Source organism: Gracilinanus agilis, chromosome 1 (genome assembly GCF_016433145.1).
Source record: "Gracilinanus agilis isolate LMUSP501 chromosome 1, AgileGrace, whole genome shotgun sequence".
In the NCBI taxonomy this organism is placed as follows: domain Eukaryota; kingdom Metazoa; phylum Chordata; class Mammalia; order Didelphimorphia; family Didelphidae; genus Gracilinanus; species Gracilinanus agilis.
Window position 1 is genome coordinate 3,249,800 of NC_058130.1, and position 13,888 is coordinate 3,263,687.

The following is a 13,888-nucleotide window of genomic DNA, read 5'->3' on the forward strand; positions in this document are numbered from 1 at the left end:
CCAGCCGTTGATGCTGGCCCTCCGTGGTCCGAGCTCGGCTCCCTGAGACCGGAGGGAGGCTTCAGGGCCTCAGAGGGCCCTTCGGGCAGAGGGCGAGACCTCGAACCCTGACGAGATGGGGCTCCCGCTCCCCGGCAGCTGCGTGTGGAAGTCGGCTCCAGTCAGAGCTGGCTCGGCCCTGATCTGTCGCTTGGGTTTAGGCAGACCCCGACCCGGCTTGGCCATTTGCGCCGACAGTTTTCTCTTTGAGGGTTCAGTTCTTTCGGAGAGTCGTGGAACGGGCCGACCTCGGGGAAAAGGAGGTTTCCTGGGAGCAGGAGGAAGATGGAAGAAAGGCCCAGGCTTTGGCTGTGACGAGCCAGGCTCTTCGGGCAGCCGCAGTTCCCCTTCTCAGGAGGGCCGTCGTGGGGATCCGCATCCCGGGGGGGGGGTGGACCAGTGGGGCGAGGCCCCTCTCAGCCCCAAGAGGCTGGACTTGGTTCTGCTTGGGCTGAACAGGCATGGGGCGATGGGCACTGGACCAGGGCCAAGCGAGGCCCGTTTTAGTCTCCTCCAAGACTACAGCAAGGAAAGAGATGCTTGGATGGGGAGAGGGGAAAGCGCCCGAGGCGGATGGCATTGACGGCTGGCCGCTTGGCACTGGCCGCTGTGGCAGCGTGAGGGCTGGTGTCTTGGGTTTGAATCCTGCCGCTGGCATTTATAAGTGTCTCTGGTTCCTGCCATGCAGGGCGACGGGGGCAGCTCCGTGAGATCGAGGTGAGGCGTTTGGCGGGCTTGACGTTAGCTTATTCCCAGGGCTGGCCCAAGTCCCGGCTGGCCTCTGTAATGATGAGGAGATGGAGGGGGAGACAGAGAGAGCCCATGAGGTGAGACTCTTCTAGCTCTCCCCTCCCGCCGAATGTACTGAGAGACGTCGAGGGGGCGTCACCCCGAAACCGGGCGGCCTGGATGGTCGTGCAGCCGGAAGGGACCGAGGCGAGACCGAGAAAGGGCAGAACACGGGGCAGAATCCGGGGCAGGACCAGGGATCTCCCGGCCGCTGACGACACCGGGCACTTCCCTGCAATCTAGAGCAGAGCCGGCCCCAGCGTGGGTGAGGGACGAGACCTGGACCCAGGACCTCGGACCGCTTCTCCAGCCACAAGTCCGTGCCCGCCTGGGCCACCCGAGACGGGGGGAGGTGAGGGATTGTCCCGCTGGCCTCTGCCCATGCCAGACCAGACCTGAGGAGGAGAGCCAGCAGAGGCTAGTGAGGGCCCGCCCTGGGGAGAGAGACTTTAGGGGGCTCCTTGGGCCCCAGAAGACAAAACCCCCAAGGCCGGGACCAGCTTTGCGAGAGGCCCCCACGAACGCCAGGCTCCAGGGCTTCCTTTACAGCCTGCCATTCTGACACCTCAAGAAGTGGAGAAGCTCCAGACAAGCTTCGGCCGTCTGACACGTGCCTTGGAAAACGGGAGAACAGGAAGAAAATGGGTTTGGACGAGAGAGCCGCGGCTGGCCGAACTGCCTGCGAACGCAGGTTACAGGCTGATTGGAAACCATTTCTCCGGTGTCTGCAGAGGCCGAGGCGGGGGAGGAGAGGGAGGGGGGCCGCAGGCCCCTCCGCTCACCAGGGGGCTTGTGCGTAGCTGTCACTTCAGAGGGACGGCACCACCTCTTGGGGGGCTCTCGGGCGTTCGGGACGGTCTCCTCTGGAAGACGGTTTTCCCCACTTGAGGCTTTCTACCTTGGCTGCTGCAGGAGGGCCCCCCCTTTCTTTTCTGCCCCTCAGAGGGGCCGTGCCAAGGCCCCAGGTCGGGAGGAACGCAGGGAGGAAGCCGGAGCCTGGCGTCCGGTACATTGCGACCCCCCAGAACGAGCCAGAAGGAGAACTGGACGAAGGAGAGGCCATGGCCTGTGGCCGCCCAGCTGACTTCCCGCCTCGGGTGGTGACTCCCCAGCGGAGCCGTCAGCTTCCCAGCGACTTCTCACGGCTTTCAAGAGTCGCGCTTCGAAGGCTGGCGTGCCGGTGAGCTGCTGGAGGCAGCCTCGGAGGGCCCCAGCAGGGGAGGAGGGGGCTGGCTGCGAATTCTGGGGCTTTGGGGGCGGGCGCAGCTCCGCTTTCTGGCCTTTTAAAGTTTTGGCTCTCTCCCTATGGCGCGCCGCAGCAATTTAGCCGAGGCCCTAGGCCTCTCCTCCGGCCCTTCCCTCCTGAGCCGTCTGGTCTGGGTGAGCCGCGGTCAATCCACATTCCCCGCTGGTCATTGTGGAAGAAGAGAGAGCTGAGCCCCCAGAAAACCCGGATAAGCTGAGGGAGAAGCAGCCGAGGCGGCCCATCCCAGGCCTTCCCCTGGAGGGGGAGAGCGGCCTCCGTGGGGAGTCCTCAGGCTCATCCCACATCGCTGACTTGGCTGACCTCACCGTCCCTGTGTGCGGTGGGCCCTGGGAGCCAGGAAGCAGATGCCATCCCGGCCAAAGTAGGATGCCTTGAGGGAGAACAGGAGGCGGCATGTGCCAGCCAAGGGAGACCGGCCGCCCCAGACCCCAGCTCCCCCGGACGCTGAGCCACCGAGGCCTGGCCGTGGGCATCTTCTCAGTGGGATGCCATGAAAGGGAAGCCCGCCTGCCCGCCCTGCTGCTGGCCCCTGGCTTAGGCCCACTCTTCCTCCCTCTTAGTCCGGGCTCTCGCGCCCAAGAGGGCACTCGCAGGCTCCTCGGCCCGCACTGAGGCCACAGCCTAGTGGGCAGGAGCTGATCCGGGCAGACAACCTGAATTGTTTGTTTGAAATAGTAAACTTGTGGTTTCAAAAAAGAAAAAAGCAGAGACCCAGGCTGGCCCCTGCGCGGTGGCCTGGTCTGGAGATCGAGAGGTCCTGGGTTCTAGTCCTGCCCCAGATTCTTCTCATCTGGGTGACTAGGCGGGGCCTCTTCCCCTCTGGAGTCTCCGTTTTCCCCTCTGCAAAGTGGGCATGGCGATCGTCGCCTTCGGTCTGGCAGGCACACAGAGCTCTTGGGCCAGCTTCTCCAGAGGACTCTGTGGTCCCCTTACCCAGCCGCGCAGCTCCCCTCCCCGAGGAAGCAAGGGCTGCAAACTCCTTTTCTCTCAATGAACTTGAACTAGATAGGGAGATTAAATTCATTAATTCAGCCCACCAAGCATTTATTTAGCACCAAGTGTGTATGGTACTGGGGATACCAAGGAAGAAAGGGCACCCTTTCCTGCTCATCAGAGTCCTCTTGGATGCCCTCCTCCCTGCCTCTTTTTAAACATTAAGCTCTGTCTTCATACCAGGCCTAAGGCCAGGCATCGGCGGCCAGCAAAGTGGCTTGTCTAAGGCCGCCTCGCTGCCCCTCTCACTCCTGTGTTCAGCCAGTTGCCCTGTTCCCCGTTCTGCTTCCTCCTGCTGTCTGCTTGCACAGCCATCCCCCTGCTCTGGCCCTCAGCAGCCTCCTTGTGGGCCTCTGGCCTCTCCCCTCTCCGGGCCGCCCCCCACAGGTCTGCTCAAGCCTGCCCAGGAAGCTGCCGAGGAGGGTGGGCACACTAGCTCTTCCCACTCTGGGCCCACCCTGGCCCTTCTGTCCTCCCTTTCCAGCGGCCCTGTAGCAGCCACGCCTCAGCCTAGCACAGGGAAAGCCCAGCTCAATGCTGGGAGGCCTCGAGTTCAAGTCAAGCCCCTGACACGTCGTGGGTCCCTCAGCGGCCCATGCCCCAGGCATCTCTTGGACTCTGGCTCTGCCAGGAGCCACTGTTCCATCTGACCATGGATGCCCCCCACACGGCATCTTTCAGTGTCCATAGATGAGTGCCCGGCATGCAGGAGGTCCGCCAGTGCTTGCCCTTGGCGCTGGGGCAGGTCTGGCTTGGTGGATCGAGGAGCCCACAGCCAGCGGGTGCTGGTGCTTCGGACATGCCCACAGGCAGCCCCTGGTCCCATTAGGCCTCTGCCAGGGCCTGGATTCTCAGCCCTGGATGCTGCTGAGCAGTCGCCGGTGCTCACCGTACTGATGGGCACTTGGTCCCCAGGAGCAGGGAAGGAGAGCGTGTTTGTGCCTGTAGAGCAGTAAGCATCTCCTCCTGGAAGGAATAGCCGGGCCTGAGGTGCCCCCAGCTCGCTTTCTGTCCCATGGAGCACCCATGGGTGCCTCTTTGGTCCCTCAGAGCGCCCGCAGGCATCTTTGTTCCCCCAGGACCATAGGACCAGGAAGTGTGCCTGGAACCAGGAGAAGCAGCCAGGCCCCAGCAGTGACCAACACGTGGGAGTTCTGTGGCTGTGGGCACAGCTAGAGCTCCCCTTCCTTCAGGAGGGATGCCCAGTGGTGGCGGCCTCTCCCATGATGCGTCAGTCCCCTGTGGTGTCTCCTCTGCCAACAGGCAGCTGTAGGGGCTGGGGAAGCTCGGGGACAGAGTCCCAGAAGGAGAGTGTCCAGGCTCGGACAATAGCAGTGACCAAGAGAAGAAGAAGGGACCCGGGCAGGGAAGAGCTTTAAATGCTGAGGAGGGCGATATGCTTTGTCCTGGGCTAATAGGGGGCCATGGGGTGAGTGGCATGGTCAGACCTGTGCTGAGGGCTCAGAGAGCTTCCCGCCCAAAGCCTGGTGCCTTCGTGGGTGACCAGTCCTAGGCGGGGCTCTCTGGAGCTGTTTTCTGATGAGGGCTGGACCCTCCCTCTAGTTCTGGGCTCCGGGCCAGACTGCCGACTCATCCAGGGCCCAGCCCAAGTCCTCGGGCCCCTTGCAGCCCCCCTGCCCCTCTGCCCGAAGGCAGGACTGTTTGTCCTGTGGGGACACTTAAAATAAGTCCGGCACGACCCACATTTGACCCTTTGTCCCTTTTCTCCCTGCTGTCCCAGGGCAGAAGAGGCTGCGCAGTGAGCTTGTTTACATGGTTACAAAAGAAAAACGGTTTGTGAAGGCCAGAGTTTTCCAGTGGAGGCTGGGGGAGTCCCCCCGGGCTGGGGCCCTGCTAACAGCTGGGGGAGTCCCCCTCGGGCTGGGGGCCCTGCCAGCGGCCGCTCACTTGAAGCCAAGGAGCTCGGGCGTCTGCTTGTTCCCTCCGGGTGGGAAGACTTCCAGGAATGCACACACGGGATGCCAGGCATGGGGCGATGGGCGTTTAGAGCACCCTGGGCCCTTCTTGACTTCTCTGCGTCCGATTTGTTTTGGTCGGGCCTGTTCCAGCTTGGATTCTAAATCCTGGGACTGTGGGAGAGGCAGGCTGTGGATGCGGGGACCCCTGCAGCCCCCCATGTGTGCGGCTTTGTTTGTACGCAGTGGCAGGCCTGGGGGAAGCAGGGAGGCCTCAGGCCTCTCCGTCCTTCATCTTTCCCTTTCCAGCCCACCCAGAACAGCTGGGGCGGTACCTTCGCCAAAGCCCTCCTGCTTCCAGCTTCTCTCTAGGGCACAGGACAAACTGGCCCGTCGGGAGGGAATGAAGGAACACGTCCTCCCTGCAGCTCCGTCTCCCCTGCCTCCGATCAGAGGGTGGGCTTTCAGGCTGGCCACCCTGGCTTCCAACACGTGGACAGAGACCAGGAATGAGGGCATCAGGGCAGCCTCCCAGGGAGCCCCTTCTCTGGCCTTCCTCACCTCCCAGCTTCCCTGGCTCCCTTCAGGCCTCCACTAAGGCCTCCCAATCTCAGCCCCATCCCTCTGAGCCCAGCGCCCCGCACCGTCCTCGGGCGGATCCTTTACACGCTGCCTCTCCCCGAGAGTAAGGATGGGTCTGGACCTTCCTCTGTCCCCCCAGCCCTTAGCCTGGCACCCAGGAGGTGTCTCATCAGGGTTTATTCATTCACGGACCGACCATGCCCAGCCTGTGCCGCCTTATCCCGCCGTGCTCTGCCTCTCGGGAAAAGGACTGCTGGCGTGGGTGCCACTCGTGGCGCTCTACCAGTCCCTGGAGCTTCCGTGAACCTCCCCCGACGACTTGGCCAGCCAGATACTGCAGCTATTATGGTCCCACGTGGTGGGCGAGGAAGCTGAGGCCCAGAGGGAGATGTTAGGAGGCTTGCCCAAGGTCCCAGAGCGAGTCAGTGGGATTTGAACCCAGGCCTCTAGAGCCTTCAGGCTAGCACTCCTCGCACCCTGGATCTCATTTTCTTGGGTCTGATTGTACTTGGGATACTGAGCCGCCGAGATCCTGCCGGTCCTCCCTTCTTTCCTCCTAGTTCAGGGTTGGGCAGCCTTTTGAGCTCGGTGTGTCAAAATGTGCCAAAAACCGAACGTCGCTCGGCTGGTGTGTCACTTGGAGGAAAAAACCATAATTTCGCCATATTTATAGTTTAAATAACAAAATGTATAATTATATATAACTATTTAATAAACCAAAATAGGTACATGAACAGAATTGTCATCTGTAGTGCACAGAGTGTCTACACCACACCACAGCCAACGTTCATCCTCGGCACGCGGCCCCGTCCTCTCTGGCCGCGTGTCAGGGCCGGCACGTGCGTCACAGGGGTGCCATCACCGTCCTAGTTGGTGTTGGCCTCTCAGAACGGAGGGGCGGTTTTAGCCAGGCCACCAGCTCCTCTGCCAGGGGACAAGCTGGGGATGGGCTGTGTCCGCCGCCCCATGGGTGTACGGCCTCAGGCCTGACCTCACCCCAGCTCCTGGGGAGGAAGGTGGGGGCGAGTGTCTGAGCAGACAAAGAGCCTTGTGGGAGACAGTGAGTAAGAGGCTGGCCTGGAGGCCCAGGAAGGGGGCGAGGCTCCGGCAGGCCAGTGACCTGGCGTGGTCCCCCAGTGGGGCTCTTCACCAGTACCTCGGAAGCTTCTCTTCTCCCTAAAGGACAGCATTTCACCTTCCTAGATGAAGAGGTGCAGTGCATGCCGGGAGATTACTCATTCAGCACTTGCAGGGTTCGAGGAAGCGGACCAGGCGGTGAAGTTCCAAAGAGGGGAGCGCCATCGTGGCTGCCCCCAGGGAGCTTGCTTCTTCCTGCGATTGGGCCCCTTTCCCGTGGGAGCTGGCAACCCGAGGCCTTTTGGAAGAAACAGGCAAGAAAGCTGGGCAACTTTCAGACAAATCGTTGGCTGGGAACCGGCAGATTCCCTCCTTGCCCAGGAAGAAGGAAAGGGACCCGAAAGCCGGTGGGAGAATCACCGAGTGGAAATCCGATGGGCTCCCCGAGGCTGGGTGATGGGAAACAACCAGACTGCGAAGGGAGGAGGTCAGAACAAGCTCAAGTGGAAACAGATCCCGCTTCCCAGAGAGAATGGGGGCGAGGAAACATTCCTCTGCTCCCCACAGACGAGGAGATGTGGGGAGACCCCGCAGGAGGGCACATGCTGACTCTCCATCAGGAAAAAAGAGCCCCGACCACTCGCCAACGGTGAAGGCTGCCCCCCAAAAGCTCTGGAAGTCTCCCGGCCACGTGGCCATTTGGAGGCCGAGGCTGGAAGGGAGAGGGCTTGGCTCCCCTCGAGGTCCCCTCCACCCTAAGGCCCTGGGAGTCAGCCACACAAGGCAGGACAGTGGCTCGAGGAAAATGCCGCCTCTTGGCCAACAAACACCCAAAGCAGGGGGCTGCCCTTTTTGGACAGGCAGCCCAGGGTCCATCGTTATTGGATTCCAGCACTTTACCAAGGGGATCACCTCTTCCTGAGCCACAGGTCCTTGGGGGGACAGCCCCAGCCTCACTGGTAGCTGCGGGCTCCCCCAGCACATGGCGGGGACTCCCTTTGGAGAACTCCCAGGAGCGAGTGAGAGGATGAGAAAAGGCCGAGATGTGCTCCCCGGAAGGGGATGCACCCGCCCTGGGGGGACCAAAGGTCTCTCGTAGCATCCGCAGAGGCCCTCGAGTTCAGCTCCCTCTTTGAAAGGGGACGACCAGGGCCCAGAGGGTTGAGCGCTCGGCCCCGAGGCTGCCAGGGTTCCCGATGCCTTCTCTTGTCTCGCGTCCCGTGACCTGCCGCACTATTGCTGTCGTGCAGTGAATTCTGAAGTGAATCCGTTCGGAGGTGGGGGGGGGAGCAGGGGTAGAAGGGTTGGACTGGGCGATGTCGAAGGTCCGAAGGTCCCTTTTAGCGCAGATGCTCTGGGACTTCCTCAGGGCCTCCCCAGAACAGACGCGAGCTCGTGCTTGGATAGGCCCGGACAGATTTCCAAGTAGCGTTAGGACGATGTGGGCAGAACCCTGAGTGGGGGCCCCCCGGGGGATGGCGGAGGAGCCCTTTTCTCCCAGGTCCTCAGCTCCCACTTCGTCTGAGCGGCTTGGCCTGCGTGGCCCCTTCTGGGATGAGCAGCTCGAAGCCAAAAGGGCCGACGGACAGAAGAGCTGCAGCAGGGCCCCGTCTGACCCACCCTCTCCATTCTAGACGTGTCTGGAGAACTCATGGAGGAGGCAGCCTGGCACTGGACAGAGAGTCGGGAAGACCCCGGCCCAGGCTCTGCCTCAGTTCCTCCTAGCCTCTCCGGGCCCTGGCAGAGACCACGGGGGACAGAACAAGCTGGTTCTGATCCGCCCTGGAGAAGTTTCCAGCCGGATTTTCTCTCCTCCTCCCCCATGGTTCAAACCAAAAATATAAACTGAGAAGTCCGCAAATGCTGGACCCACTCAAGTGAGGAACTCTTCATCCTTCCTTACCCCCTTTGTATTCCTCTAAGGAAAAAGGAAGATGACTCACGGTGGCTCGGTCAGCTGAACTTCGATAACTGGGAACAAACCAACAGCGTCAAACAATTCTTTGGAAGCTTTCCCCAGGCTGGGACCCAAACCTGACCGCCCTGGGCTGGCAGGGCCATCCGCGTGACAGCTTCATGCCCGTGCTGCAGGCAGCACTACTGAGGCCAGAAGCTCGGGGCCGGCCTGAGGTCCTTCAGCAAGGTGGGGGACGAGCACGGAGCCACAGAGGCTGCCCAAGTCAGACAGCTGCCCTCTCTGCACCTGAAGGGAGGGCAGATGGCTGGGAGAGGTGGAACGTCACGAGCCAACCCCCAGGATTTGGGCCGCCATCTTTGAGAGTGAGGGATGTTTCTGTAAATTGGGCTTCTCCTTTGTTTCTAGGCCTTGGGCTGGCCTGCTCCAGAGACTCAACTAGAGTGTCTGCCATTAGCAAGGGCCACTAAGGGTGCCACAGAGTGCTCGGCTTGGAGCCGAGTTCCAGTCTAGCTTACCAGTAAGACACTGTGTGCCTTGGTGTCCTTATCTGTAAACCAGAACAATAAGAGCCCCCCCTGGCTCCACTTGTTGTAAAGATGGGGACCCAAGGCACTCCCTGAATGCTGGCGCCCATCACTACTGGTCTCTCGATAATGGTAACAGAATCTCTGTTTTCAAAGCTCGCCAGCTTGCTAGGCCTCCGGTGCTCAGGAGAGACAGTCAGTCTTGTGGAAAGATTTGTCTTTAAGCTTCTGCTTATTAAATAGGGCCTGGAAGTCTGGAGGGATCCTGGAGGAAAACTTGACAGAGGCCCCACTTCTCCATTTCTGTCTAGGACAGGTTCCACGTGAACAAGCCTCAATGCTTCTCCCCTTAACAAAGGAGGCTGCCCGTAAGGTTGGGCTGGGGGGCTGGGTAAAGAAGGCCCTTGACTCTCCCATAAACCCGCTTCATGGCCTTTCATTCCAGCATGGCTCAGGTAGGGGCTCTCACTCTCACTCCCCAGGAGGCCCAGCTCCTTTCTGGATCGGGCCTTGCCTGGAAGATCTTTCCCATTGTGCCTCATCCCTTGGGTCGCCCTGAGTGCCTGTGCACTCTGGGAAGGCTTTCCCCAGACTGTCCTTAGGGCCCCCCTTGGGATTTCTTAGTAAGAAGCTTCAGCAGTTTGTGTTTAAAAGGTAGGCTTGGGTGCCTAGACACCGAGAATTCCCAGCCACTTTCTTCTCCTCCTCCTCTTCCTCTGATTAATTTTTAGAAGCCTCCCCTGCACTTCCTGCTTCTCTGTGGCTCTCAGGCAGTTCCGCTCACCCCTACAAATAAGCCTTAAAAATAGCCTCGAAGCCTTCCTGCCCTTTCTCCCACACAAGGCTGCCCTGGAAGGGCAGTTGGTGGCTTCCTGCCCAGAGCTCATCATCTTCGTGGCAGCGAGAGGAAGCCCTTCTCTCTTCGTCAAGGAGACCCTCCAGGCGTGTGTAGACCCTTTTTGTAGAGGTTCCATCAGGATGCCGGGAACAAATAGGAGGTGGTGGCTGCAAACCATCCCTTTCCCAACTTTACCATGTATCATCCTTGTCACCAAAGCTCATGTTTATCTAGACTCCACTAATGTGCCAGGCACCGTGTTGAGCACTTGATAAACAGATCTCATTGCCTTTTCACAACAGCCTTGGGATAGCAGAGCTGTTATGACCCCATTTTACGGTGGAAAAAACGGAGGCAGGCAGAGGTGAAGTGACAGGAAAGTGAAGGTAGAGCATTTTCCAGAAAGGGTCCTTGTCTCCAGAATTCCTTCCAGATCCTAGTCCCAAGCAAGGGCCTGTGGATCCTGTGCTCCATGAATAAGGACAATATCATTCCTCTCCCTGGGAGGGCTTGGCCAAAAGGAGCCATCCGGCCCCTCTTCCAGTCATCCCTGCGCCTCCAGTCACAGATTCCATTTGGGGTCAGATGGAGACAGTGGAGCAAAGAGAAGCTAAGAAGCCTGAGGACAAAGCAGTGCCAGCCTTTCAGGTAAAAGGTCTTCACTGATGATAAGGAGACTGAAAATTCATTCCTTTTACATCTATTTTGGGCTTCGAGGCTCTAAGAATGAGTCAGTGTGGTCTCCTTTCTACTCATGAAGATGGCAGACCCTTGACAATGTGGTCAGTGGTCTTTAAGAGACCATTGTATGTGGCCTCAGCATTTAGACAGGCCAAACTTGAGCCAGCAAGCCATGAACCATCACCAGACTTGGGCTTCCCAGAGCCCAGAGTCCCTTCCACAGTAGAGTGAATGAAGTGCATCCTACTCACTAAAGGGATAAAAGATTTACTGGCCACAACTGAGTCTGTGGGGTTTCTTAAAGGGTCTGCTCCATCTGCCTTGGTCTCTGCCTCCCCTCCTTCATGCTTCAGGGCCATCGTCACCCCTGCACAGGAGCTGAGCTAGCTCTGGACTTTGGGAGCCCCCTCCCCCACTCTGCCTCTTTCAGGACATGGCAGTGCCAGCCCCTCTGCGTCCTCTGCCAAGCCTTTTGATTTAGAAGAATTTTATTCTACTCTTGATTTCAACAAGAAATTTCAAGTCAAGAATGGGGTTCGAGAGCCTTAGACTTCAGACTCATGCCATTTCAATAAAGGAAAAAGGCTGAGCCCAAGCCTCCAACGAAGAGCTTCTTTCGTTGGCTGCTTCTCTTTTCTATCTGAGACCTGAACAGACCATCGGCTGACAAGAGTGTGTGTGTGGAAGGACTTTAAAAGAATGCCTGCCCTTTGATCCAGCCATACCACTGCTGAGTTTGTACCCCAAAGAGATAATAAGAAAATGACTCATACAAAAATATTTATAGCCGCGCTCTTTGTGGTGGCAAAAAATTGGAAAATGAGGGGATGCCCTTCGATTGGGGAATGGCTGAACAAATTGTGGTATCTGCTGGTGATGGAATACTGATGTGCTCAAAGGAATAATGAATTGGAGGAATTCCATGTGAACTAGAACAACCTCCAGGAACTGATGCAGAGTGAAATGAGCAGAACCAGGAGAACATTGTATACAGAGACGGATACATTGTGGCACAATCAAATGTAACTGACTTTGCTACTAGCAGCAACGCAGTGATCCAGGACATCCCGAGGGACTTAGGAGAAAGAACGCTCTCCACATCCAGAGAAAGAACTGTGGGACTCTTGTGGTACAGTGGGAAGAGCCCTGCTCTTGTTTCTGATGCAGATGGACCACTAGAGGAACCTTGGGCAAGTCACTGGACTGCCTGAGGCCTCAGTTTCCTTGGATGTCCCGTGAGGAATTGGACAAACTGGCCTCTGAGGCTCTACTCCAGGGCTCGGCAACCTTTTTGGCCGTGAGAGCCATAAACGCCACATTTTTTATAAAGTAATTTCGTGAGAGCTGTGCAGTGCTCACAGTGCCGCTCCTGTAACGGCGCCTGAAAAAAAGTGAACTTTATGGCTCCTGCAGAAAGAACCATATCTGGCCCTCAAAAGAGCCAGATATGGCCTGAGAGCCATACGTTGCCGACCCCTGCTCTATGCTGTGCAAGAAGGATCGGTTGGAGGAACAAATGCAGAGAAGCCTCCGTGGCATCAGTCGGACGCCGCGGGGCACAGTGGTGGCCAGGCTTCGGCCATTGGGTCAAGTAACAGACGGAGGCCTGGTTTGGAATGCTGGCGAGCCATTGGATCTTACAGAGCCCTGTCTTCCCTGCCTGTGAAATGGGGACAGGACCTGTGCTCGCCACCTCACAAAGTCATTCCAAGGGAAGCACTTCCCGCACCGTAGCAGACTAAGAGAGGCCATGGGGAGAGCGGCTCCAGGGCTGGGGGCTCCCCTGAGAACTGGCTCTAGTGCTGGAGGCTGCCAAGAAAGTCGTGTCAGTGTCTGAGGACCCCACAAGCACTGTGTGGAGGGACTGGAGACCCTGGAGCCAGTGGCCAGAGAGTACCCGGGACCCTCCAAAATCGGAGCAGGGCTGAAGGCATGGTGTGGAGGGCCCGTTCTCCACATTAGCAAAAATAATGGATTTGGAACTAAGGAAGTCATTTTAAAGAGAGACTGAGGGGCAGCTCGGTGGCTCAGCGGGTAGAGATCCAGGCCTAGAGACGGGAGGTCCTGGGTTCAAATGTGGCCTCAGACACTTCCTAGCTGGGTGACCCTGGACAAGTCACTTAACCACCCCTGCCTGGCCCTCACCACTCTTCTGCTTTGGAACCACTACTGAGCATTGGTCTAAGTTGGGGGTGCGAGAGAGAGAGAGATTGAAGTGAAGGAGAGCTGTTAAAATGTAACCCTAAAGAGTCTGTGTGTGCCAAGAAGAGGGTGCCCGTGGCCAGCTGAACGAACGCCTTGGCTCCCAGGGACAGCCGTGGTCAGTGCAGATGCAGCCGCTGCTGCAAGCCCTTGCTGGGAAGTCCGAAGTGTCTGGCTGGAGGTCTCAGCTTAGGGACCCGGCTGGGGACGGTATCTGTGAAGGGCAGCCCCAAGGGCCGAGGTGGCACCCAGGGCCAGCCGCAGCTCCCTCTGCCCCCTGCCCCGCGGCCCATTCCGGAACGGGGATCGTCGGGCCGCTTCCGCTCTGCCTCTCACCTGGGTGGAGCCGAGCTGTCTGGCGAGGGGCACCTTGTGCCCACAGAGCGTGGGCTGGCACCGGCCTTCTGGAAAGGATGTTTGGATTTCCAGTGTGCGTTGCTGAACTTTGTGCCGTCTGCCTCTCTCTCCCAAAGAGAAGAAAGCCTTGTTTGTTTGGCCACTCCTCTGGAGGGGGAAAGAATGTGATGTATGAATGGCCTGCACAGAATTTCCTGTTGCAGACCCGTTCCAAACCACGGCCTTGGCAGGAATTCCAGAGCGGCTCAGCGGCGTCTTCTGCGCTGAAGCAGGGCTGCCTCCTTCGTCTGGCCCGGGCCTGGGGTCCCCAGAGGCCTCGGAGCTCTGCTCTTTGGTTGACCTCAGACCCCGGCCCTCGTGTGGAGATCGGCAGGGTCGCTCCGAAATGGGACCACGTGGCCATTTGGAAAGGGGGCGCAGCGGCCCCAGGATCTCTCTGGCTGCTTTGGGCCGTCTGTCCAGGATGCTGGCAGCGATTCTAAGACCCTGTTGGTTCCCCCACTGCACTCCCAGCTGGTCTTGGGGTGTCCACAGGGACTTGGCATCCTGGATGCTTTGTGAGCTCTCTGCCTGGCGAAGCTCTGCTCCATGGTCCAGCGCTGGGAGGCCAGGCGCTGGGTTGGCACGAATACCCACCTGGCTGCTCTTGACATTCTTGGTTACTGGGAGAGTGTGAGGAGCTCCTACCAGCTTTGCCAGCTGCCG